Source organism: Rattus norvegicus, chromosome X (genome assembly GCF_021556685.1).
Source record: "Rattus norvegicus strain SHRSP/BbbUtx chromosome X, alternate assembly SHRSP_T2T, whole genome shotgun sequence".
Classification (NCBI taxonomy): Eukaryota; Metazoa; Chordata; class Mammalia; order Rodentia; family Muridae; genus Rattus; species Rattus norvegicus.
The window spans coordinates 10,096,258-10,119,005 of record NC_141554.1 but is presented as its reverse complement, the minus strand read 5'-3'; the positions used below and the strand labels follow the sequence as shown (position 1 = coordinate 10,119,005).

The 22,748-nt window shown below is 39.1% G+C and overlaps 1 pseudogene; it reads right to left on the bottom strand.

Moving 5' to 3' along the window:
- Positions 1-2,465: 2,465 nt before the first annotated feature.
- Positions 2,466-2,972, bottom strand: LOC147998134 (ribosome biogenesis protein NSA2 homolog pseudogene; annotated as a pseudogene).
- Positions 2,973-22,748: the final 19,776 nt, after the last annotated feature.

Sequence of the window (22,748 nt, the reverse complement as noted above, 5' to 3'; positions counted from 1 at the left end):
TTGTTTATATGGTTTCTCTGTTCCTGATTTAACTTTGGTACCTGGTATCTGTCTAGGAAATTGTCCATTTCCAACAAATTTTCAAGTTTTCTTGAATATAGGCTTTTGTAGTAGGATCAAATGATTTTTGGAATTTCCTCTGATTCTGAATTTATGCCTCCCTTTTCATTTCTGATTTTGTTAATTTGGACACACTCTCTGTGTCCTCTCATTAGTCTGGATAAGGGTTTATTTATCTTGTTGATTTTCTCAAAGAACCAACTTTTGTTTCTGTTGATTCTTTGTATAGTCCTCTTTGTTTCTACTTGGTTGATTTCAGCTCTGAGTTTGATTATTTACTGCCTTCTAGTTCTCCTCTTGGGTGTATTTGCTTCTTTTTGTTCTAGAGCTTTTAGGTGTGCTGTCAAGTTGCTGACATATGCTCTCTCTTGTTTCTTTCTGCAGGCACTCAGAGCTATGAGTTTTCCTCTTAGCACAGCTTTCATTGTGTCCCATAAGTTTGGGTATGTTGTACCTTCATTTTCATTAAATTCTAAGAAGTCTTTAATTTCTTTCTTTATTTCTTCTTTGACCAGGTTATCATTGAGTATAGCATTGTTCAACTTCCATGTATATGTGGGCGTTCTTCCCTTATTGTTATTGAAGACCAGCTTTAGTCTGATAGGACACATGGGATTATTAGTATATTTCTGTATCTGTTGAGGCCTGTTTTATGACTGATTATATGGTCAATTTTGGAGAAAATTCCATGACATGGTGAGAAGAATGTATATCCTTTTGCTTTAGGGTAGAATGTTCTATTAATATGTATTAAGTCCATTTGGTTCATGACTTCTCTCAGTCTGTCTATGTCTCTGTTTAATTTCTGTTTCCATGATCTGTCCATTGATGAGATTGGGGTGTTGAAATCTACTATTATTTTGTTAGGTACAATGTGGGCTTTGAGCTTTTGTATTTTTTCTTTCATGTATGTAGGTTCCCTTGTATTTGGAGCATAGATATTTAAAATTGAGTGTTCATCTTGGTGGATTGTTCCTTTGATGAATATGAAGTGTCCTTCCTTATCTTTTTGATGACTTTGGCTGAAAATCAATTTTATTCGATATTAGAATGGCTATTCCAGCTTGCTTCTTCAGACCATTTGCTTGAAAAGTTGTTTTCCAGCCTTTCACTATGAGGTAGTGTGTGTCTTTTTCTCTGAGGTGTGTTTCATGTAGGCAGCAGAACGCAGGGTCCTCATTGCATAGCCAGTTTGCTAATCTGTGGGGTTTTTTTTTTTTTTGATCTTCATTTACTTGGGTATTTCTTATTTACATTGGGATTGTTATTGCCTTTCCCTGTTTCAGGGCCAACATCCCCTAACCGCTTCCCCTCCCCTTCTCTGTCTGTGTTCACCTCCCCATTCTCACCCCATTACCACCCTCCCCTCAACAATCATGTTCACTGGGGGTTCAATCTTGGCAGGACCAAGGGTGTCCCATTCTACTTGTGCTCTTACTAGGTTATTCATTGCTACCTTTGAAGTTGGAGCCCAGGGTGAGTCCATGTATAGTGTTTGGGTAGTGGCTTAGTCCCTGGAATCTCAGGTTGGTTGGCATTGTTTTTCATATGGTGTCTCAAGCCCCTTCAAACTCTTTCAGTCCTTTCTAAGATTCGTTATAAGTCTGTCCCATTATCATTTCAGTGGTTTAATGATGGCATTCCCCTGTGTATTTGCTGTATTCTGGCTGTGTCTCCCAGGAGAGATCTACATCAGATACCTGTTGGCCTGCACTTCTTTGCTTCATCCATCTTATCTAGTTTGGTGGTTGTATTTGTATTCCCCACATGTGGGGCAGGCCTTGAATGGGTGTTCCTTCTACCTCTGTTCTAAACTTTATCTCCCTATACCCTCCCAAGGCTATTCTTGTTCCCCTTTTAAAAAAGGAGTGAAGCATTCACATTTTGGTCATCCTTCTTGAGTTTCATGTTTTCTGTGCATCTAGGGTAATTCAAGCCTTTGGGCTAATACCCAATTATCAATGAGTCCGTACCATGTGTGTTTTTCTGTGATTGGGTTCCCTCACTCAGGATGATATTTTCCAATTCCATCCATTTTCCTGTGAAATTCATAAAGTCATTGTTTTTGATAGCTGGGTACTATTCCATTGTGTAGATGTACCACATTTTCTGTATCCATTCCTCTGTTGAAGGGCATCTGGGTTCTTTACAGCTGCTGGCTATTATAAATAAGGCTGCTATGAACATAGTGGACCATGCATCTTTGTTATATGTTGGTGCATCTTTTGGGTATATGCCCAAGAGAGGTATAGTTGGGCACTCAGGTAGTTCAATGTCCAATTTTCTGAGGAACCTCCAGACTGATTTCCAGAATGCTTGTACCAGTCTGCAATCCCACCAACAATGGAGGAGTGTTCCTTTTTCCACATCGTCGCCAGCATTTGCTGTCACCTGAGTTTTTGATCTTAGCCATTCTCACTGGTGTGAGGTAAACGTAGACCCATTGGCCTAATGAACCTTTCATATTTAGGTGGTTTTCTTGCAAAACCATCACCAACAAAGCAGACTTTTGTAACCATTCTCTTCAATGCCTTTTTTTTCTTTTTCCTGTTTAGAAACTTTTGATCCTTCTGTTTCTCCTTGGGCACAAACTGTGGGTAGAGGGACCTCCCATTTTTCCTGCCTTTTCTTTCCATTTCTGCTTAATCATGTTGGAAAGTACTTTTGCTCTTGACTGCCCCTCTCTGTCCAGCAGGTAGGCAGGGACTGCTCACTGTGGAGTCTTTTCTTCATCCTTCTGCTGGGTGTTTCCCTTTTCATGCATCTTAATGGTCTTTTTCTTTTGTATTTTCCCTGGCATGGCGCTGTTTATGGTAGAGCTTAGCCTTCAGGCCCGTCCTTGTTTTTGCTTTCTTTCAACGTTTATGGGCCTCCTGACCTTCTTTCTTTCTCTTTTTCTCATGGTAGTCCATGATAGTTTTGCTGGATATAGTAGCCTGGGCTGGCATTTGTCTTTTTATAGGATCTGTATGACATCTGTCCAGGATATTCTTGCTTTCATAGTCTCTGATGAGAAGTCTGGTGTAATTCTGATGGGTCTGCCTTCATATGTTCCTTTAGTTTTTTCCCTTACTGCTTTTAATATTCTTTCTTTGTTTTGTGCATCCAGTGTTTTGACTATTATGTGAAGGGGGAGTTTCTTTTATGGTCCAATCTATTTGGAGTTCTGTAGACTTCTTGTATGTTTATGGTTCTTTAGATTTAGGGAAGTTTTCTTCTATGATCTTGTTGATATTCACTCGTCCTTTGAGCTGGTAGTCTTCACTCTCTTCTATACCTATTATCCTTAGGTTTGATATTCTCACCGTGTCCTAGATTTCCTATGTTTTGGACCAGTAGCTTTTTCCGTTTTGCATTATCTTCAACTGTTCTGTCGATAATTTCTATGGAGTCTTCTTCTCCTGAGAGTCTCTCTTCTATCTCTTTTATTCAGTTGGTGATGCTTGTATCTACGACTCCTTGTCCCTTCCTTTGGTTTTCTGTATCAAAGGTTGTCTCCCTTTGTCCTTTCTTTATTGCTTCTATTTCCATTTTAAGTCCTTCACCTGTTTGATTGTGTTTTCCTGGAATTCTTGCAGGGATTTTTGTGATTCCTCTCTATAGGCTTCTACTTGTTTATTTATGTTTTCCTGCGTTTCTCTAAGGGAGTTCTTTATGTCTTTCTTGAAGTCCTCCATCATCATGATCAAATGTGATTTAAAATCAAGATCTTGCTTTTCTGGTGTGTTTGGGTATTCAGTGTTTGCTTTGGTGGGAGAATTGGGCTTCGATGATGCCATGTAGTCTTGGTTTCTGTTGCTTGGGTTCCTGTGCTTGCCTCTCACCATCCGGTTGTCTCTGGTTTTATCTTGTTCTGCTATTTCTGACAGTGGCTAGACCGTCCTATAGGCCTGTGTGTCAGGAGTGATGTAGACCTGTTTTCCTATTTTCTTTTAGCCAGTTGTGGGAACAGAGTGTTCTGCTTTCAGTCTTTCCTGTCTACTGGTCTTCAGTTGTTTCTGTGGTCATGTGTCCTGAATCCACCAGGCAGGTCACTTGGAGCAGAAAAGTTGGTCTTACCTCTGGTCTCAGGCCTGAAGTCACTCTTTGGGGGCTGCATTTGAGCTCTCTGTGAGGACAGCAATCAGAAGGGTCTGCCCTGTCTTTTCTCAGGTCTCTGTGCACAGGGGGTCCAGATGGTGCTAGGTGTTTTCCTCTAGAGTCATTAATGTGTGCAGAGTGTAGTTTCTTCTAGCTTCCCAGGCGTGTCTGCCCCTCTGAAGGTTTAGGTCTCCCTCACATGGGATTTGGGTTCAGGGAGCTGTTGACCGGGTCCCTTCACATCAGGGCAGTGTCTGAACTGCAGGGGACCTGCTGCTTGAGAGCCTCTATCTTCCTCTTCCCTGAGGCCCTATACAGTTTCCTCATGGGCCAGGGATGTGGGCAAGGGTGGGAGTATTGGCAGTCTCTCCTGCCCTGCACTCGCAGGAGTGCCCACCTGTCTGGGCAGTGAGCTCTCTCTCCCAACAGGTTTGGGCACTATGTTTAATACACAGTCAGCACTCAGATGAATTCTTGAGGAATGGCTGTGAATCTAGGGCTAGGCCACTAATAGCAGCCATACATAATTACAAATTATCAATATACATAGCCCAGAACGTGGCAATTCTTCATCTTTCCTATCCTATAGTTTTTGTAACCCTCAATTTTGTACTCAGTCATGTCTCTTTTTTTAGTGTATGTAAAAGTAACACAAAGACTATTCTCAATCTTTGTCTTAAGAAGCATTATGTGATTCCACGTAAAAATAGGATGTTTCAGTTAGTTCAAAATATGAATTTGGACCCAGAAAAGATGTCACAATCACCAGCAGTTTTTATACCTTCTTAAAAAGTGTAAATATTCCTCTAAGAAGGAGGAAAATGATACTACTGAACATAATGAAAAACACCTGGACTGATAACTATATGAATGACTATTAAAATGATTAAATATTATTTAAATGCTATTAATAGATAGTTGGCTGTCCCAAATAGGAGACAGTGAACTTTCTGTATAGGGCAAAATCAAGCACAACTTGAGGGCCTGGCATTGCAGCCCTCATCTTTAATTCTAGCACTGTGAAATGGATGACAGGTTCTAGGCTACCCTGAGTTACACTTAAACCCTTAATTATTTTCATACTTTCTGGGTCATATGAGCTTTGGCCTGTGACTCAATGTACATAAAAAGCAACAAGAAAAAAACCACATACATTCTTTTCTAATAATTTTTATTTACCAAAACAATGATATGTATTTGACTCATAAACTGTAGCTTGCCAACTTGGTATGAAGGAAAATTAATGAGAATGCATTATAGGGTTCATAATTTTATAAATGATGCACCAGATACCAAGAAGAGCATAAGCTCCCTTCCATGATAACAATAGCCTAAACCTCTGAAACTTTAAGCCAGCACCAATGACATACTTTCTTTTATAAGAGTTTCTGTGGCTTAGTGTTTCTTCACAGCAATAGAACATTGACTAAAATCCCATCTCTTCACATCCTTACCAATCAGTTTGCTTTTAGTTTTTAAATTTTTCATTTTGGTTTTACAAGACAGGGACCCTTCTCACTCAGTTTCTTATGCTGAAATTACAGATGCTGTCTTCTGACTTTTTAATTATTGCTATCTTGGAGGTTGCAAAATTGTATCTCATTTAGTTCTTCATAGATCACTTTTATAAACAAAGTACTCTTCTGTTCCTGAATTGCGTAAGGTTTTTACCTTGGATAGATGTTGAAGGTTATCAAATACCTTTTCTAATGTTATGGTTTTGATTTCCTTAATTTTCCTTTATTTTGCTTATAAAATAATGAGTATCATTAGGATTTGTCCACCCATGTATACCATTAAAACCCATTCACATTTGTCCTCCAATGAGTCTACTTCACCCATACTGTTCTTTCCTCTCTCAGAAGTCCTTCTTCTGCATAGATTCAAGTAAAACACACACACACACACACACACACACACACACATGCGCACATGCACTTGCACACACATGCACACACGCACACACATACCGAGTTAAATTTATGTTCTGAATATGAGAGAATGTGATATTTTGTCATTTTTACCATTACTTCCCCCCCGTGTGTGTGTGTGTGTGGGTGTGTGTGTGTGTGTGTGTGTGTGCGTGTGTGCATGCATGTCTGTCTGTCTGTCTGTCTCTCCTCTTTTTCTACCTTCCTTTTAGGCCTCTTCCTCCATGACAACATAGTCTACCTTTTTTTTTTTAATCATTAACTTGAGTATTTCTTATATACATTTCGAGAGTTATTCCCTTTCCCGGTTTCCGGGCAAACATCCCCCTCCCCCTCCCCTTCTTTATGGGTGTTCCCCTCCCCATCCTCCCCCCCTTGCCGCCCTCCCACCAACAATCTAGTTCACTGGGGGTTCAGTCTTAGCAGGACCCAGGACTTCCCCTTCCACTGGTGCTCTTACTAGGATATTCATTGCTACCTATGAGGTCAGAGTCCAGGGTCAGTCCATGTATAGTCTTTAGGTAGTGGCTTGGTCCCTGGAAGCTCTGGTTGCTTGGCATTGTTTTACATATGGGGTCTCGAGCCCCTTCAAGCTCTTTCAGTTCTTTCTCTGATTCCTTCAACAGGGGTCCTATTCTCAGTTCAGTGGTTTGCTGCTGGCATTCGCCTCTGTATTTGCTGTATTCTGGCTGTGTCTCTCAGGAGCGATCTACATCCGGCTCCTGTCGGCCTGCACTTCTTTGCTTCATCCATCTTGTCTAATTGGATGACTGTATATGCATGGGCCACATGTGAGGCAGACTCTGAATGGGTGTTCCTTCAGTCTCTGTTTTAATCTTTGCCTCTCTCTTCCCTGCCAAGGGTATTCTTGTTCCCCTTTTAAAGAAGGAGTGAAGCATTCACATTTTGATCATCCGTCTTGAGTTTCATTTGTTCTAGGCATCTAGGGTAATTCAAGCATTTGGGCTAATAGCCACTTATCAATGAGTGCATACCATGTGTGTTTTTCTGTGATTGGGATACCTCACTCAAGATGATATTTTCCAGTTCCAACCATTTGCCTATGAATTTCATAAAGGCATTGTTTTTGATAGCTGAGTAATATTGCATTGTGTAGATGTACCACATTTTCTGTATCCATTCCTCTATGGAAGGGCATCTGGATTCTTTCCAGCTTCTGGCTATTAAAAATAGGGCTGCTATGGACATAGTGGAGCATGTGTCTTTGTTATATGTTGGGGTATCTTTTCAGTATATGCCCAAGAGAGGTATAGCTGGGTCCTCAGGTAGTTCAATGTCCAATATTCTGAGGAACCTCCAGACTGAATTCCAGAATGGTTGTACCAGTACGCAGTCCCACCAGCAATGGAGGAGTATTCATCTTTCTCCACATCATTGCCAGCATTGGCTGTCACCTGAGTTTTTGATCTTAGCCATACTCACTGGAGTGAGGTGAGATCTCAGGTTTGTTTAGATTTGCAATTCCTTTATGACTAAGATGTTGAACATTTCTTTAGGTGTTTCTCAGCCATACGGCATTCCTCAGCTGTGAATTTTTATTTAGCTCTGAACACCATTTGTTAATAGGTTTATTTGTGTCCCTGCAGTCTAACTTTTTGAGTTCTTTGTATATTTTGGATATAAGCCCTCTATCTGTTATAAGATTGGTAAAGATCCTTTCCCAATCTGTTGGTTGCAGTTTTGTCCTAACAACAGTGTCCTTTGCCTTAGAGAAGCTTTGCAGGTTTATGAGATCCCATTTGTTGATTCTTGATCTTAGAGCATAAGCCATTGGTCTGTTGTTCAGGAAATTTTTTCCAGTGCCCATGTGTTCGAGATGCTTCCCCACTTTTTCTTCTATTAGTTTGAGTGTATCTGGTTTCATGTGGAGGTCCTTGATCCACTTGGACTTAAGTTTTGTACATGGTGATAAGCATGGATTGATCTGCATTCTTCTACATGCTGACCTCCAATTGAACCAGCACCATTTGCTGAAAATGCTATCTTTTTTCCATTGGATGGTTTTGGCTCCTTTGTCAAAAATCAAGTGACCATAGGTGTGTGGGTTCATTTCTGGGTCTTCAATTCTATTCCATTGGTCTATCTGTCTGTCTCTGTACCAATACCATGCAGTTTTTATCACTATTGCTCTGTAATACTGCTTGAGTTCAGGGATAGTGATTCCCCCAGAAGTCCTTTTATTATTGAGGATACTTTTAGATATCCTGGGTTTTTTGTTATTCCAGATGAATTTGCAAATTGTTCTGTCTAACTCTTTGAAGAATTGGATGGTTATATGATGGGGATTGCATTGAATCTGTAGATCACTTTTGGTAAAATGGCCATTTTTACTATGTTAGTCCTACCAATCCATGAGCATGGGAGATCTTTCTGTCTTCTGAGGTCTTCTTCAATTTTATTTTTTCAGGGGCTTAAAGTTCTTATCATACAGATCTTTTACTTGCTTTCTTAAAGTCACACCGAGGTATTTCATATTATTTGGAACTCTTATGAAGGGTGTTGTTTCCCTAATTTCTTTCTCGGCTTGATTCTCATTTGTGTAGAGGAAGGCTACTGATTTATTTGAGTTAATTTTATACCCAGCCACTTTGCTGAAGGTGTTTATCAGGTTTAGTATTTCTCTGGTGGAATTTTGGGATCTCTTAAATATACTATCATATCATCTGCAAATAGTGATATTTTGACTTCTTCTTTTCCAATCTGTATCCTCTTGATCTCCTTTTGTTGTCTGACTGCTCTGGCTAGAACTTCAAGAACTATATTGAATAAGTAGGGAGAGAGTGGGCAGCCTTGTCTAGTCCCTGATTTTAGTGGGATTGCTTCAAGTTTCTCTCCATTTCATTTAATGTTAGCTACTGTTTTTCTGTATATGGATTTTATTATGATTAGGTATGGGCCTTGAATTCTTGTTCTTTCCAGGACTTTTATCGTGAAGGGGTCTTGAATTTTGTCAAATGTTTTCTCAGCATCTAATGAAATGATCATGTGGATTTGTTCTTTCAGTTTGTTTATATAATGGATCACGTTGATGGTTTTCCGTATATTAAACCATCCCTGCATGCCTGGGATGAAGCCAACTTGATCATGGAGAATGATTGTTTTGATGTGCTCTTGGATTCGGTTGGCCAGAATTTTATTGAGTATTTTTGCATTGATATTCATAAGGGAAATTGGTCTGAAGTTCTCTTTCTTTGTTGGGTCTTTGTGTTGTTTAGGTATAAGAGTAATTGTGACTTCATAGAAGGAATTCGGTAGCGCTCCATCTGTTTCAATTTTGTGGTATAGTTTGCATAGTATTAGTATGAGGTCTGATAGAATTCTGCAGTGAACCCATCAAGACCTGGGCTCTTTTCAGTTGGGAGAACTTTAATGACTGCTTCTATTTCTTTAGGAGTTATGGGATTTTTAAAAAATGTTTTGTCTGTTCCTGATTTAACTTCAGTTCCTGGTATCTGTCTAGGAAATTGTCCATTTCCTGCAGATTTTCATGTTTTCTTGAATATAGGTTTTTGTAGTAGGATCAGGTGATTTTTTTGAATTTCCTCTGATTCTGTAGTTATGTCTTCCTTTTCAGTTCTAATTTTCTTAATTTAGACACACTCTCTGTGTCCTCTCATTAATCTGGATAAGGGTTTATCTATCTTGTTGACTTTCTCAAAGAACCAACTGATTCTTTCTATGGACCTTTCTGTTTCTACTTGGTTGATTTCAGCTTTGAGTTTGATTATTTCCTGCCTTCTTCTTCTCCTAGGTGTATTTGCTTCTTTTTGTTCTTGAGCTTTTAGGTGTGTTGTCAAGCTGCTGACATATGGTCTCTCCTGTTTCTTTCTGCAGGCCCTCAGAGCTATGAGTTTTCCTCTTAGCACAGCTTTCATTGTGTCCCATAAGTTTGGGTTTGTTGTACCTTCATTTTCATTAAATTCTAAGAAGTCTTTAATTTCTTTCTTTATCTCTTCCTTGACCAGGTTATCATTGAGTATAGCATTGTTCAACTTCCATGTATATGTGGGCGTTCTTTCCTTATTGTTATTGAAGACCAGTTTTAGCCTGTGGTGGTCTGACAGGATGCATGGGATTATTTCTATCTTTCTGTATCTATTGAGTCTTGTTTTGTGACCAATTATATGGTCAGTTTTGGAGTAAGTAACATGACATGGTGAGAAGAAGGTATATCCTTTTCTTTTAGGATAGAATGTTCTATAAATTTCTGTTATGTCCATTTGGTTCATGATTTCTCTTAGTCTGTCTATGTCTCTGTTTAATTTCTGTTTCCATGATCTGTCCATTGATGAGAGTGGGGTGTTGAAATCTCCTACTATTATTGTGTGAGGTGCAATTTGTTCTTTGAGCTTTAGTAAGGTTTCTTTTAAGTTTGTAGGTGCCTTTGTATTTGTAGCATAGATATTTAAAATTGAGTGTTCATCTTGGTGGATTTTTCCTTTGATGAATATGAAGTGACCTTCCTTATCCTTTTTGATAACTTTTAGTTGAAAATCGATTTTATTCGATATTAGAATGGCTACTCCAACTTGCTTCTTCAGCCCATTTTCTTGGAAAGTTGTTTTCCAGCCTTTCACTCTGAGGTAGTGGCTGTCTTTGTCTCGAGGTGTATTTCCTGTAGGCAGCAGAATGCAGGGTCCTCATTGCATATCCACTTTGTTAATCTATTTATTTTTACTGGAGAGTTGAGGCCACTGATGTTGGGAAATATTAAAAAATAGTGATTATTGCTCTCTGGTATATTCATATTTGGATGTGAGACTATGTTTTGTGTGCTTTTCTTCTTTTTGTTTTGTTGCTAAGACTATTAGTTTCTTGCTTTTTCTAGGGAGTAGCTTGCCTCCTTATGTTGGGGTTTACCGTTTATTATCCTTTGTAGCGCTGGATTTGTAGAAATATACTGTGTAATTTGGTTTGTTACAGAATATCTTGGTTTCTCCATCTATGTTAATTGAGAGTTTTGCAGGATACAGTAACCTGGGCTGGCATTTGTGTTGTCTTAGGGTCAGTATGACATCATGACATCTGTCCAGGATCTTCTGGCTTTCATAGTCTCTGGCGAGAAGTCTTGTGTGATTCTGATAGGTCTGCCTTTATATGTTACTTGACCTTTTTCCCTTACTGTTTTTAATATTCTTTCTTTATTTTGTGCATTTGGTGTTTTGACTATTATGTGACAGGAGGAGTTTCTTTTTTGGATGAATCTATTTGGGTTTCTGTAGACTTCTTGTATGTTTATGGGCATCTCTTTCTTTAGGTTAGGGATGTCTTCTTCTAGGATTTTGTTGAAGGTATTTACTGGTTCTTTGACCTGGGAGTCTTTACTCTCTTCTATACCTATTATCCTTAGGTTTGATCTTCTCATTGAGTACTGTATTTCCTGTATGTTTTGGGCTAGTAGCTTTTTCTGCTTTACATTATCTTTGACAATTTTGTCGATGATTTCTATGGAATCATCTGCTCCTGAGATCCTCTCTTCTATCTCTTGTATTCTGTTGGTGATGCTTGTATCTACGGCTCCTTGTCTCTTCCTCTGGTTTTCTATATCCAGGGTTGTTTCTCTGTGTCCTTCCTTTATTGCTTCTATTTCCATTTTTAATTCCTTCACCTGTGTGATTGTGTTTTCCTGGAATTCTTGCAGGGATTTTTGTGATTCCTCTCTATAGGCTTCTACTTGTTTATTTATATTTTCCTGAGTTTCTCTAAGGGAGTTCTTCATATCTTTCTTGAAGTCCTCCAGCATCATGATGAAACGTGATTTTAAATCTAGATCATGCTTTTCTGGTGTGTTTGGGTATTCGGTGTATGCTTTGGTGGGAGAATTGGGCTTCGATGATGCCATGTAGTCTTGATTTCTGTTGCTTGGGTTCCTGTGCTTGCCTCTCACCATCAGGTTTTCTCTGGTGTTACCTTGTTCTGCTATTTCTGACAGTGGCTAGACCATCCTATAGGCCTGTGTGTCAGGAGTGATGTAGACCTGTTTTCCTATTTTCTTTTAGCCAGTTATGGGAACAGAGTATCTACTTTCAGGAGTGTATTCTTTCCTGTCTACTGGTCTTCAGCAGTTTCTGTGGGCCTGTGTCCTGAGTCCACCAGGCAGATTGCTTGGAGCAGAAAAGTTGGTCTTACCTGTGGTCCCACAGCTCAAGTTGCTCTTGGGGGTTACTTTTGAGCTCTCTGTGAGGACAGCACCCAGGAGGGTTTGCACCGCCTTTTGCTGGAGCCCCCGTGCACTGTGGTCCCACATGGCATTAGTTGTTTTCCTCTGGACTCAGAAATGTGGGCTGAGTGTAGTCTCTTCTGGCTTCCCAAGTGTGTTTGCCCTTATGAAGGTTTAGGTCTCCCTCCCATGGGATTTGAGTGCAGAGAACTGTTGACCGATTCCCTTCAGGTCCGGGCGGTGTCTGGACTGCAGGGGTCTGCTATAAGAGTGCCCCTATCTTCTGGTTCCCAAAGGCCCTATACAGTTTCCTTTTTGGCCAGGGATGTGGGCAGGGGTGGGCAGTATTGGTGGTCTCTCCCACTTGGCAGTCTCAGGAGTCCCCACCTGTCCCAGAGGCCCACGGGGTTTGGGAGCAGTGAGCTGTGGGCCGGGATCAGCGAGGCTGGGGCTCCAGCTCTAGTATATCATTTTTGTATGGTGTTAGAATTATTTAATATTTAAAATGGCTATTTGAGTTGCTGAAAGTACTTTCATAAAGAAAATCATTAAATAAATTTAAGCTTGAAATTAGAACAAAATTTTCTACAATTCACGATACGACTCTGAAAAATGTTTCTGAGATTCTATGGAGTGTGTGTGTGTGTGTGTTTAATTTTAAAGATGGTTACTCTTTTACTGTATGTGTTGGTGTGTTTTGTCTGCATTAATGTTTGTGTCTATTGGTGTCTATTGTGCACCTAGACCTCACAGAGGTCAGAAGATCACCCTGGGACTGAAGTTACAGAGAGTTGTAAGCCACAACAGGAGAACATGGAACCAAAGCCATGTTGCCGACAAGAGCAGCAAGTACTCTTATCTAGTAACACATCTCTACTGGCTTTCTATGCTTTTAAACATCATTCTTAGCATTGGAAGTTGTAAACTCAAGGCATCAGTCAGCTCTAGAAAGTGCCGAAGAAGTTCTATCTCCTGCCACATCAAATATTCAACCTAAAACTTAATTCTACATGTAAAAACAAAGAATATTGTAATAGCATGTAAACTTGCTTTCTTCTTCAGTAAGTGGAATATATATATATATATATATATATATATATATATATATATATATATATGAATATTTTAAAACACACTTGTGATTTACTATTATTTAGTAAATGTTGGATTTGTGTATATATTTCATATATTCATATACTTAGGTCACAAAACTGTATAAAGTGAAAATGGCTCATAAGAGGAAATGTGGGAGTCTTAATTTAGCTCATGTTTCTGGAGGTTCAAGACATTCAAGAACAGGTGTCCCCATTGCTTTGGGCTTCTATTGTGTGACACAAGATGGCAATGACATGGTGCTAAACATTTGCATCATGAGCCAAAAAAACCAAAAAAGACAGAGTTGACCATGTCCTTTAATGCATTGCAATACTCTAACTCCTAAAGGTTTCATAATTTCCAAAGGTAGCACCCTGGGAACAAAGCCTTGGAACAGATAATTTATGAGATAGTCATCCAAGTCACTTCAAAGGGGACATTAAAATAATATAAGGGTGGGGCAGATAATGAAGAAAGCAGGTGAACATAAGTGGTACAGTAGAGACAAAGAGAAGAGAAAGATTTAATACAACATTTTCTGTGCAAACTATTCATGAGTAAGTATGAAAAAAATCAATAGATTTGGCAATCAATAAAGCCACTGGCAAATTTGGAAAAGACAGCCTTATGAAATCTGGCCAGAGGGACTTGAAGTATGGACATAAAACCATAGGCAGGAAATCAGAAGCTTGTGTCATGGATGTGAAAAGACAAGGCAAGATATGGCTAAAAGAAGAGTAGAATATAATGTGCTGTTAGAAGATTTAAAGAAAAGAACCTAAAAGGAGAAAAGTTGGGTGTATGGGAGAAAGACTAAGTAATAAGACAGCCAAAGCACTGAACCTACAGAATATAAGACAAGTCATAGGGTCACCTTAAACAGGGAACAGGATATGGCCTCCACAGACTATTAGTGTTTCCTTTAGTGTAAAGAGCCCATCTTAAAAACAGGTACAGACAAAAATAATTCCCAGGGAGGGCCTCTGGGAACAGGAAGATAGGAGCACTCAAGCGGCAGGTCCCATGCGATCCAGACAACCCCCGGATCTGAAGGGACCTGGTCAACAGCTCCCTGCACGCAAATCCCATGGGAGAGAGACCTAAAATTTCATAGGGGCAGACATGCCTGGGAAGCCAGAAGAAACTACACTCTGCCCACATTTCTGAATCTAGAGGAAAACAGCTAACGCCATCTAGACCCGCTCTGCACAGAGACCCGAGAAAAGACAGGGCAGGCCCTTCTGTTTGATGCCCTCACAGAGAGCTGAAATGCAGCCCCCAAGGAGCGACTTCAGGCCTGGGACCAGAGGTAAGACCAACTTTTCTGCTCCAAGTGACCTGCCTGGCAGACTCAGGACACATGCCCACAGGAACAATTGAGGACCATTAGACAGGAAAGACTACACGCCTGAAAGCAGAACACTATGTTCCCATAAATGGCTGAAAAAAAAACAGGAAATCTAAAGCACTCCTGACACAAAGGCCTATTGGACAGTCTAGCCACTGTCAGAAATAGCAGAACAAGATAACAAAAGAAACAACCTTATGGCAAGAGGCAAGCACAGCAACCCAAACAAGAGAAATCAAGACTACATGGCATCATCAGAGCCCAATACTCCCACCAAAGCAAACACTGAATATCCAAACACACCAGAAAAGCAAGATCTTGATTTTAAATCACATTTGATCATGATGATGGAGGACTTCAAGAAAGACATAAAGAACTCTTTTAGAGAAAAGCAGGAAAATATAAATAAACAAGTAGAAGCCTATTAAGAGGCATCACAAAAATCCCTGCAAGAATTACAGGAAAACACAATAAAACAGGTGAAGGAATTAAAAATGGAAATAGAAGCAATAAAGAAAGCACAAAGGCAGCAACACTTGATATAGAAAACCAAAGGAAAAGACAAGGAGACGTAGATAAAAGAATCACCAACATAATACAAGAGATAGAAGAGAGAGTCTTAGGAGAAGAAGACTCCATAGAAACTGTCGACACAACTGTTAAAGTTAATGTAAAACGGAAAGAGCTACTGGTCCAAAATATACAGGAAATTGAGGACTCAATGAGAAGATCAAACCTAAGGATAATAGGTATAGAAGAGATTGAAGACTCCCAGCTCAAAGGACCAGTAATATCTTCAACAAGATCATAGAAGAAAAGTTACCTAACCTAAAGAAAGAGATGCCTATAAACATACAAGAAGACTACAGAAGTCCAAATAGATTGGACCAGAAAAGAAACTCCTCCTGTTACATAATAGGCAAAACACTAAATGCACAAAAAAAAGAAAGATTATTAAAAGCAGTAAGGGAAAAATGTCAAGTAACTTATAAAGGCAGACCTTTCAGAATTACACTAAACTTTTCTCCAGAGACTATGAAAGTCACAAGGTCCTGGACAGATGTCATACAGACACTAAGAGAATACAAATGCCAGCCCAGGTTACTGTACCCTGCAAAACTCTCAATTAACATAGATGGAGAAACCAAGATATTCCATAACAAAACCAAATTTACACAATATCTTTCTACAAATCAAGCCCTATGAAGGGTAAGAAATGGTAAAGCCGAACATAAGGAGGCAAGCTACACCATAGAAAAAGAAAGAGACTAATCGTCTTGAAACCAAACAAAGAGAACACAAGCACACAAACATAATGTCCCATCCAAATACGAATATAACAGGAAGCAACAATCACTATTCCTTAATATCTCTCAACATCAATTAACTCAATTCCCCCCCAAAATATACAGATTAACAATGAGGGCCCTGCATTCTGCTGCCTACAGGAAACACACCTCAGAGACAAAGACAGACACTACCTTACAGTGAAAGGCTGGAAAACAACTTTCCAAGCGAATGGTCTGGCGAAGCAAGCTGCAGTAGCCATTCTAATATCGAATAAAATCGATTTTCAACTAAAAGTCATCAAAAATGATACGTAAGGACACTTCATACTCATCACAGGAAAAATCCACCAAGATGAACTCTGAATCATAAATATCTATGCTCTAAATACAAGGGCACCTAACTACATGAAAGAAACATTACTAAAGCACAAAGCACACATTATACTTCAAACGATAATAGTAGATTTCAACACCCCACTCTCATCAATGGACAGATCATGAAAAGAGAAATTAAACCAAGACATAGACAGACTAAGAGAATTCATGAACCAAATGGACTTAACAGATATTTATAGAACATTCTATCCTAAAACAAAAGGATACACCTTCTTCTCACAATGTCATGTTACTTACTCCAAAACTGACCATATAATCAGTCATAAACCAGGCCTCAACAGATACAGAAAGGTAGAAATAATCCCATGCATCCTATCAGACCACCATGGGCTAAAGCTGGTCTTCAATAACAAAAAGGGAATAACGCCCACATAGACATGGAAGTTGAACAACACTCTATTCAATGATTACCTGGTCAAGGAAGAAATAAAGAAAGAAATTGAAGACTTGTTAGAATTTAATGAAAATGAAGGTACAACATACCAGAATATATGGGAAACAAGGAAAACTGTGCTACAAGGAACACTCATAGCTCTGAGTGCCTGTAGAAAGAAACAGGAGAGAACATATATCAAGAGCTTTACAGCACAACTAAAAGCTGTAGAACAAAAAGAAGCAAATACATCAGGGGTAGTAGAAGGCAGGAAATAATCGAACTCAGAGCTGAAATCAACCAAGTAGAAAAAAAAGGATGATACAAAAAATAAAAAGATTAAAAGTTGGTTCTTTGAGAAAGTCAAAAAGATAGATAAACACTTAGCCAGACTAGCGAGAGGACACAGAGTGTGTGTCCAAATTAACAAAATCAGAAACAAAAAGGGAGACATAACTACAGAATCAGAGGAAATTCAAAAAATCATCTGATCCTACTACAAAAGCCTATACTCAACAAAAACTTACAAATCTGGAGGAAATGGACATATTCCTAGACATATACGAGGAAAGAAAGTTAAATGAGAAACAGATAAACCATTTAAACAACCCCATAACTCCTAAGAAATAGAAGCAGACATTAACGGTCTCCAAACCTAAAAGAGCAAAGGTCCAGATGGGTTCAGTACAAAATTCTATCATACATTCATAGAAGACCTCATAACAATACTATCCAAACTTACTACTCAATACTCTCCATACTATCCAATTTTGTATTCCACAAAATTGAAACAGATGGAGCACTACAGAATTCTTTCTATGAAGCCACAAAAACTCTTATACACAAACGACACAAAGACCCAACAAAGAAAGAGAACTTCAGATCAATTTTCCTTATGAATATAGATGCAAAAATACTCAATAAAATTATGGCAAACTGAATGCAAGAGAACATCAAAACAATCATTCACCATGATCAAGTAGGCTTCATCCCAGGCAAGGTTCAATATATGGAAAACATCAACATAATCCACTATATAAACAAACTTAAAGATAAAAAACACATGATCATTTCATTAGATATTGAGAAAGCATTTGACAAAATTCAACAACCCTTCAGGATAAAAGTCCTGGAAAGAACAAGAATTCAAGGCCCATACCTAAACATAGTAAAACCCTTATACAGAAAACCAGTAGCTAACATTAAACGAAATGGAGAGAAACTTGAAGCAATCCCACTAAAATCAGGGACTAGACAAGGCTGCCCACTCTCTCCCTACTTATTCAATATAGTTCTTGAAGTTCTAGCCAGAGCAGTCAGACAACAAAAGGAGATCAAGAGGATACAGATTGGAAAATAAGAAGTCAAAATATCACTATTTGCAGATGATATGATAGTATATTTAAGTGATCCCAAAAGTTCCACCAGAGAACTACAAAACCTGATAAGCACCTTCAGCAAAGTGGCTGGGTATAAAATCAATCAAATAAATCAGTAACCCTCCTCTACACAAAAGAGAAACTAGCTGAAAAAGAAATTATGGAAACGACACCCTTCATAGTAGTCCCAAATAAGAAAAATACCTCGGTGTGACTTTAACCAAGTAAGTCAAAGATCTGTAAAATAAGAACTTCAAGCCTTTGAAGAAAGAAATTGAAGAAGATCTCAGAAGATGGAAAGATCTCCAAAGCTCATGGAGTGACAGGATTAATATAGGAAAAATGACCATTTTAACAAAAGCGATCTACAGATTCAATGTAATCTCCATCAAACTACCAATCCAATTCCTCAAAGAGTTAGACAGAGCAATTTGCAAATTCATGTGCAATAACAAAAAACCCAGAATAGCTATTCTTGAGGAATATAAGGGCTTCTGGGGGAATCACTATCCCGGAACACAAACAGTATTACAGAGCAGTAGTGATTAAAAACTGCATGCATGGTATTGGTACAGAGACAGACAAATAGACGAATGGAATAGAATTGAAGACCCAGAAATGAACCCACACACCTATGGTCACTTGATTTTTTGACAAAGGAGCCAAAATCTTCCAATGGAAAAAAGATAACATTTTCAGCAAATGGTGCTGGTTCAACTGGAGGTCAACATGTAGAAAAATACAGATCTATCCATGTTTTTCACACTGTACAAAGCTTAAGTCCAAGTGGATCAAGGACCTCCACGTCAAACCAGATTCACTCAAACTAATAGAAGAAATGCTGGGGAAGCATCTCGAACACATGGCCACTGAAGAAAATTTCCTGAACAAAACACCAATGGCTTATGCTCTAAGATCAAGAATCAACAAATGGGATCTCATAAAACTGCAAAGCTTCTCTGTAAGGCAAAGGACACTGTGGTTAGGACAAAATGGAAACCAACAGATTGGGAAAAGATGTTTTCCAATCCTACAACTGATAGAGGGCTTATATCCAAAATATACAAAGAACTCAAAAAGTTAGACTGCAGGGAGACAAATAACCCTATTAAAAATGGGGTTCAGAGCCAAACAAAAATTCACAGCTGAGGAATGCCGTATGGCTGAAAAACACCTAAAGAAATGTTCAACATCTTTAGTCATAAGGGAAATGCAAATCTAAACAACCCTGAAATTTCACCTCACAGCAGTGAGTATGGCTAAGATAAAAAACTCAGGTGACAGCAAATGCTGGCGAGGATGTGGAGAAAGAGGAACACTCCTCCATTGCTGGAGCGACTGCACACAGGTACAACCATTCTGGAAATCAGTCTGGAGATTCCTCAGAAAATTGGACATTGAACTACCTGAGGACCCAGCTATACCTCTCTTGGGCATATACCCAAAATATGTCCCAACATATAACAAAGACACGTGCTCCACTATGTTCATAGCAGCCCTATTTTTAATAGCCAGAAGCTGGAAAGAACCCAGATGCCCTTCAAGAGAGGAATGGATATAGAAAATATGGTATATCTACACAATGGTATATTACTCAGCTATCAAAAACAATGACTTTATGAAACTCATATGTAAATGGATGGAACTGGAAAATATCATCTTGAGTGAGGTAACTCAATCACAGAAATACACACATGGTAAGCACTCATTGATTAGTGGCTATTAGCCCAAATGCTTGAATTACCCTAGATGCACAGAACATGTGAAACTCAAGAAGGATGACCAAAATGTGAATGGTTCACTCCTTCTTTAAAAGTGGAACAAGAAACACCTTGGCAGGGAATAGGGAGGCAAAGTTTAGAACAGAGGCTGAAGGAACACCCATTCAGAGCCTGCCCCACATGTGGCCCATACATATTAGATAAGATGGAAGACGCAAAGAAGTGCAGGTAGACAGGAACTGGATGTAGATCTCTCCTGAGAAACGAAGCCAGAATACAGCAAATACAGAGGCGAATGCCAGCAGCAAACCACTGAACTGAGAATAGGACCCCCGTTGAAGGAATCAGAGAAAGAACTGGAAGAGCTTGAAGGGACTCAAGACCCGATATGAACAACAATGCCAACCATCCAGATCTTCCAGGTACTAAGCCACCACCCACAGACTATACATGAACTGACCCTGGGCTCCAACCTCATAGATAGGAATGAATAGCCTAGTAAGAGCACCAGTGAAAGGGGAAGCCCTTAGTCATGCCAAACTGACCCCCCCCCAGTGAGCGTGACTGTTGGGGAGACACAGTAATGGGGAGATGATGGGGAGGGGAACACCCATATAGAAGAGGAGGGGGAGGGGTTAGGCATATGTTGGCCCGGAAACCTGGAAAGGTTATAACAATCTACATGTATATAAGAAATACTCATGTCAATAAAGATTAGAAAAAAAAAACTACACGATCATTTCATTAGATGCTGAGAAAGCATTTGACAAAATTCAGCACCCCTTCATGACAAAAGTTCTGGAAAAAACAGCAACTCAAGGCCCATACCTAAACATAGTAAAACCCTTATACAGAAAACCAGTAGCTAACATTAAACTCAATGGAAAGTAACTTGTAGCAATCCCACTAAAATCTGGAACTAGACAAGCCTGTCCACTCTCTCCCTACTTATTCAATATAGTTCTTGAAGTTCTAACCATAGCAAACAGACAACAAAAGGAGATCAAAGGGATAAAGATTGGAAAATAAGAAGTCAAAATATCACTATTTGCAGATGATATGATAGTATATTTAAGTGATCCCAAAAGTTCCACCAGAGAACTACAAAACCTGATAAGCACTTCAGCAAAGTGGCTGGGTATAAAATCAATCAAATAAATCAGTAACCCTCCTCTACACAAAAGAGAAACTAGCTGAAAAAGAAATTATGGAAACGACACCCTTCATAATAGTCCCAAATAATAAAAATACCTCGGTGTGACTTTAACCAAGCAAGTAAAAGATCTGTATGATAAGAACTTCAAGCCTCTGAAGAAAGAAATTGAAGAAGATCTCAGAAGATGGAAAGATCTCCCATGCTCATGGATTGGCAGGATTAATATAGTGAAAATGGCCATTTTACCAAAAGCGATCTACAGATTCAATGCAATCCCCATCAAAATACCTATCCAATTCATCAGAGAGTTAGACAGAACAATTTGCAAATTCATCTGGAATAACAAAACCCCAGGATGTCTAAAACTATCCTCAAAAATAAAAGGACTTCCAGGGGAATCTCTATCCCTGAACTCAAGCAGTATTACAGAGCAATAATGATAAAAACTGCATGGTATTGGTACGGAAAACACAGATAGATGAGTGGAATAGAATTGAAGACCCAGAAATGAACCCATCCTCCTATGGTCACTTGATTTTTGACAAAGGAGCCAAAAGCATCCAATGGAAAAAAGATAGCATTTTCTGAAAATGGTGCTGTTTCAACTGGAATTCAGCATGTAGAAAAATGCAGATCGATCCATGCTTATCACTCTGTTCAAAGCTTAAATCCAAGTGGATCAATGACCTCCACATCAAACCATATACTCTCAAACTAATAGAAGAAAAAGTGGGGAAGCATCTAGAACACATGGGCACTGGAGAAAACAAAACACCAATGTCTTATTCTCTAATATCAAGAATCGACAAATGGGATCTCATAAAACTACAAAACTTCTGTAAGGCAAAGGACACTGTTGTTAGGACCAAATGGCAACCAACAGATTGGGAAAAGATCTTTACCAATCCTACAACTGATAGAGGGCTTATATCCAAAATATACAAAGACCTCAAGAAGTTAGACTGCAGGGGAAAAATAACCATATTAAAAATGGGGTTCAGAGATAAACAAAGAATTCACAGCTGAGGAATGCTGAATGGTTGAGAAATACCTCAACAAATGTTCAACATCTTTAGTCATAAGGGAAATGCAAATCTAAACAACCCTGAGATTTCACCTCACACCATTGAGAATGGTTAAGATCAAAAACTCAGGAGACAGCAGATCCTGGCGAAGATTTAGAGAAATAGGAACACTCCTTCATTGTTGGTGTGATTGCAGACTTTTACAACCATTCTGGCAATCAGTCCAGAGGTTCCTCAGAAAATTGAACATTGAACTGCCTGAGGACCCAGCTATACCTCTCTGCGGCATATACCCAAAAGATGCTCCAACATATAACAAAGACACATGCTCCACTATGTTTATAGCAGCTTTATTTATAATAGCCATGAGCTGGAAGGAATACAGATGCCCTTCAAATAGGAATGGATATAGAAAATATGGTACATCTACACATTGGAATATTACTCAGCTATCAAAAACAATGACTTTATGAAATTCATAGGCAAATGGTTGGAACTGGAAAATATCATCCTGAGTGAGGTAACCCAGTCACAGAAAAACACACATGGTATGCACTCACTGATAAGTGGCTATTAGCCCAAATGCTCAAATTACCCTATATGCACAGAACACTGGAAATTCAAGAAGGATGACCAAAATGCGAATGTTTCACTCCTTCTTTAAAAGGGGAACAAGAATATACCCTTGGGAGGGTATAGGGTGGCAAAGTTTAG